General features: G+C 44.4%; 1 protein-coding gene across 1 annotated transcript in view; it reads left to right on the forward strand.

The window, feature by feature from the left end:
- Nucleotides 1–5,354, forward strand: part of HTT (huntingtin) — a 161,906-nt gene that overhangs the window by 31,256 nt on the left and 125,296 nt on the right. The window lies entirely within an intron of this gene.

Genomic DNA, 5,354 nt, shown 5'->3' on the forward strand with positions numbered 1-5,354 from the left:
TTAAAGTAATCAAAGCTGATTGAAGTAATCAAATCAGTCGGGAGGCTGTTGAAGTAATCAAAGCTGGAGGTGCTGGCAGCTTGTGCCGGGCTGGGAGCAACAGTGCTGGTGGCTAGGAATGGTCACATTCCTTCCTCTGGGGAGGAAGAGCTGCTGGGATTTGCAGACAGATTTTTTTAAAAATTGAGATTATGATTTACATATCATAAAATTCACCATTTTAAAATGTACAACTTAGTGGTTTGTAATATATTCACAAGGTTCTGCAACAATCACTACTGTCTAATTTCTGGAACATTTCATCACCCCAAAAAGAAAGCCCCTCTCCATTAGCAGTCAGTCCCCATTTTCCCTCCCCCAGTCCCTGGCAACCATTAATCTATTTCTGTCTCTGTGGATTTGCCTGTTCTGGACATTTCTTGTGAACGGAATCATACACGTGGGGCCTTTTGTGTCAGACCTTTTTCACTTAGCGTAGATTTGCAGTTTGAATTGCACCTTCTTCTATTAGTAATTGCTGCAGTACTCAGTTAAATTACTAGTAAGAAAGGCTTTCACAGCCCTTTTCTGTGATATAGACTGTGTGGTGGGGAAATCGTAGGCCTTGCTTCCCCTAATCAAACAGTACTTTTTCTTTTCAGCCGTGTCGAGCGGCTTGTGGGATCTTAGTTCCCTGACCAGGGATTGAACCTGTGCCCTTGGCAGTGAAAGTGTTGAGTCCTAACCATTGGACCGCCAGGGAATTCCCTTAAGCAGTACTTTTATTTTAAAATTATGTATGAAACATAATTCCAAAATGACTTTGGTGTTCCATTCCTTCTTTAAAAAAAAAAAAAAGATCCGAAAGAGTCCTGATCTTCTAGGAACAGTCTCACTAGTACAGTACTTGGTGAAAGTTAGAGAGCAGTTGATGCCGAGTCAGGAGACCTGGGTCTCTGCCCGGCCACCTGCTGCCCTGCTCCTGCAGGCGGGGCAGCCTCTGGAGCTCACTCAGGTTTACTCATCGTGTGGGGTGTGTAGGCACCGACTCGAAAATGTGTATGTGACAGTACCTGTGACCACAAATAGCAAGACAAGTGCAAGATAGGTGATGGTTTTCAATTCCTGGGGTAGTCCAGGTCCTCCCTTGCACACCCTCAACCTGGAGTCAAATTTTTCGTACATAATTCTAAAAATAAGAATTTTGATGAGAGGGCTTGAATTCCCATTTTCAGAATTAGTTCTTTGATAATCGTTTTAACGTGATTGTAGTATTGCCTGTGGAGTCCTTGATTTTTATGTTCCTCCTCCTTACAGATGCGTGTTTGTGTACAGATCGCTTCATTACACAGTTAGAGGGGGCTGACTGGGGTTTGTTTTCATTTTGAAGGTGGAGTTAAAATAAGCACATTTATAAAAGCAGCTGAAGGATCAGGACTGTTCTTACCTTGTTTATCCAGCTCTCACCCTGCTCATCCAGTTCCTGCCTAGAGCAAGGCGGTTCCGTTTTCACCTTAATTTCCATACTTACTCTTCTCGTAGAACAGGTCAGTTTGACAACTTAGTTCATCAGCCTAATTAAATTCCATGGGGGAATGAAATAGTTGTAGTTTTCTTAAACGTCCAAGTTGGTTTATTGGACAAAATAAGACGGGAAGGAGGTATTTGAAGCAGGGACCATGGCATGTACAAGAACTGAGTTTGAAGGTGCATGACCAAAACGACTGAGTTATTTCCAGTGGCCAGAGTTCCCCCGCAGGTTTCCTGACGGAGGAAAGTAGCCTGAGGCCAGACTATACTGGGCCTGCTTAAGCCCGGTTGGTGTTTGCACTGGGTGGGGGTGTTTGTTACTTTTGGGCTACATTGCTGCCCTGACATCTTTCAGTGGGTAGTGTTGGAAGGGTTGTTTTTTTCGTTTTCTGATATTTTTGGTTAATGCCTCTTTGTTGGGGTGTCTGAGGGTAAAGTCTGATCCTCACACTTTAAAATGTGGGTATTCTTCAGTGTGATAAAAGAGAAAATTCTACAGGATAAGTATTTTGGTAGCAGTCAGGTGGTTTGTTTTTATGCTCCTCACCCAAAATAGGTACTTAGCAATTATTGTTTAAATTTTAATAGCAAGACTAGTGACCACTGAAGACTCTGACTGTCTGTCTGAAGAATCTTATGATTTTAGGGCTATTATCTATTGAGTGTGGAGAAGATGAAAATTTAAATATACTGCGGTAGATTTTTTTCCCCCTCAAAAGTGTTTGGATTGCTGGAAAATGATTGTGGATGAGTTAGGAAGAGAAACTTAAAACATGTGCTTTCTTTGTAGCTGACCATGATAGAACGTGTGCTGCCCTCATTCTGGCAGTAAAGTCGTGAAAGTCAGGGTCATCAGACGTGCCGTGATTGACGTCTTGGTCACAGCCAGAGGGGCTGAGGGCTGCAGCTCGGACTCCACAAAGTGCTTGAAGTCAAGCCTGTGGGGTTGCCCTACAGTTTCTCTCTTTTTTAAGCTTTGCTGTTTCTACTTTTCTTTCCATCTCTTGGTTATGCAAACTCAAGTTTAAAGCAGTTATCATTTATCTTCTGAATCCTGTTTGTAAGACTGACTTAAGAACTTTTGAGTCAGTTTTAACGTGTATGTAACCTACTCTCCTACAGCAAAAGCTTACTTATCCATTCCTTTGTTGTCTGTCTGAAACACCTTCTCCAGTGTAGGTGCTGTGCTGAGTGCCAGTGAGAGAGACACGATATGGCCCTTGCTCTTAGTGAGTCTGTCATCCCTGCGGAGGAAATTGCAGGAACAGTTACTACCGAAGAGTGTGATGGAGGTGCTGGCCGACGGCCGGGCCTAGGGCAGGGTCCCGGGTGAATAAGGCAGGCTTTCCCCACAAGGAGCTCGGAGCAGGAGCTAGACGCAAACAGACAACAGAAGAATGTATTTTTATTTTGCTGGGTGAGACTGATATTTTCTCTTTGACTTTCTGCTAGTTTCATAAACTTTTGCTCAAGTTCTGGCTTGGGGGAACAGCACAGTAGGTCTTAAGGAAATCAGGCGGCAGGTCCAGAGAGCTGTATTGTTTATTGTTACCTGTATTCTTGTGGTTTATTCCACGTGTGAGGAGGGAGACAAGGTTCTTTCTGAAGCCCACATTTGTATTGATCACTTTTCTATTCTGACCATCGTTAAGTAGTGGAGTCCACTCAGTTTAGTGTTTGTCGACCTTTTTCTGATTACCATCCCCCTAGGAATCATTTAGACCTCACGGTAAGTAAGAGGCTACCCAGGGAGGGGCCACTACCTATATAGCTGGGAGACTGGGTGTATGAATTCAGTTCACTTAAGGCCTTCGGCAGATTCTCACTTTGGAAAAGCGTAGTGGATAAGTGAGTGAGTTTGCTTCCTAACGTGCTTGGAGTGGTCAGTGTTCCTTAATTTTCTTGATGGCTGTCTTAAACTAGGTAACCTCTGAGCTGCTGTAATAGAGACTTTAATGTGGTGGCTCAAAGAAGAGAGCATTTAAATTCTCATAGCGCTTTCTTCTTTAAATTGAGGTATTTTATTTATATATACACACACACACACAGACACACACATACATATATATAGTAAAATGTACCCTTTTTAATGTACAGATCAGTGAATTTTGACAGTTGCATAAAGCTGTGTAACTACTACTACAATCAAGATTTAGAACAGTGCCATAACCTCCTAAAGATTCTCCCTGCCTCTTACCTCTTTGCTGTCAACTCCCCCCTCCTCCGCCAGGCCCCTGGAAATTACTGATCACCTTAGGTTCCCCTGGTTTTGTGTCTTCCAGAACGTGGCATAAATGGAATTATCCTTACGTATCTTGAAGCTGATACATTGAGATTCATCCTTGTGTGAATCAGTGGTTTGCTGCTTTTTACTGCCAAGCAGTGTTCCGTCATTCGGCTGTGTCATTTATCCATCCACTGGGACATTTGGGTTGTTTCCATCACAGTGTTTTTGAAGTGAGTGACTCATGAGGGTGGGTGATGAGGGACCTCTGCCTCTTGTGGTCACTTGGGACTCAGGCTCCTTCCATCCTGTTGCTCTGCAGCCTTCTTGTTGTCTTTATCTGTATAATCAGAAACTGGGTGTTAGGAATGTTTGTTCCAGTCGGAGGGAACTAAAAGGGGGATGCCCAGGGCGAGCCAGCCAGGCAGAAGCTCCACCTGCTACTTCTGTTCCCATTTCATCTGTGAGAACTAAGTCACCTGTCTATCCCCGACTGCAGGGAAGCTAGGCTGTGGAGCTTCTAACCAGGAGGCGTGTGTCTGAGAAGGGAAGGCTGGCATTTTGGTGCAGTCCGCAAAATAGCTTATCAGTAAGAGTCTCTTTTAGGAAAGAGACCAGTGGGAGACACACAGTCACCAGTCCATGTGGTGATGGACTCTTACTGACCAGTCATCGGGAAGCCCCTCTCCGCATGCCTTGGGCTTGTCTTCTCATTCAGGCTCTGTCTGTCCTTCTTTTTGGACCCTGACTTTCCCCTTTGGAGACTCTTCCTTGTCCATTTTCTTCCCTGGCCACATCTGTAGTGCCTTTTGGAGGGTGTGTCTTCCGTGGATTTGCATAATTGTAAGAGCCTCTTCCTTCAGGTGTACTTGTTGGAAACTGAGGTTGCATTAGGGATTCAATAGAGGTGTTTGTTGGTTAGTTTTTAAATTTCTTTGGTACTAGAGTTCCCTCCAAATCTTAGTAGTCTTGTGGTTTAGGTGTTTCTAGTTAGTACCGTGTACTGGTGACCTGCTGACACTCAGATTCTTTTTGGATGTAGTTATCAAGCCTGATTTGTTTTCTGGCTTCCTCTTTGGACTGACCCTCTCCACCTCATTTCTGTGGTGCCTGCCTCAGAGACACCTCAAGTCATAGGTCTGGGTGGGAAGCGAGCGCCTGTTATCTGATGCTGTTGACCAGGCTGTTCATTTCCTTGTCTGGGCTGAGAAGTCTTCCTAGGAGGCTTTTGAGAAAGTCTCTGGGCAGGGGCTTGTTTCTAGCCCTTTGGGGATATAGAAGCAGTTAGCCATTGTCTGAACATTATTTTACACCTAAGAGTGTGAGGTCTGTGTGGTATGCTGACTGTAGTCAGTAAAATAAGACTTTGAGAAGTGGCAGCAGCTTGGGATGTAGAGTATTATATTGACATCCTTGTGTTTAATTGAATTGCACACTCCGTCCATCCATGTGATCTTGGATGAGCGCTATTTGCACTGCAGTTTCTCCTTTCTCTCTAAAGTAGAGAAAGCAGGTGCATTAGTAACACCCCTTGACTTTTCTATGGAGCCCTGTCCTGTAGGCAACCCTGGGTTAGGCTCATCCCCTCCTCCCTGACCTCAGAGCCACCCTGCCCCCAGCA

Source organism: Lipotes vexillifer, unplaced genomic scaffold (genome assembly GCF_000442215.2).
Source record: "Lipotes vexillifer unplaced genomic scaffold, Lipotes_vexillifer_v1.1 scaffold63, whole genome shotgun sequence".
In the NCBI taxonomy this organism is placed as follows: domain Eukaryota; kingdom Metazoa; phylum Chordata; class Mammalia; order Artiodactyla; family Lipotidae; genus Lipotes; species Lipotes vexillifer.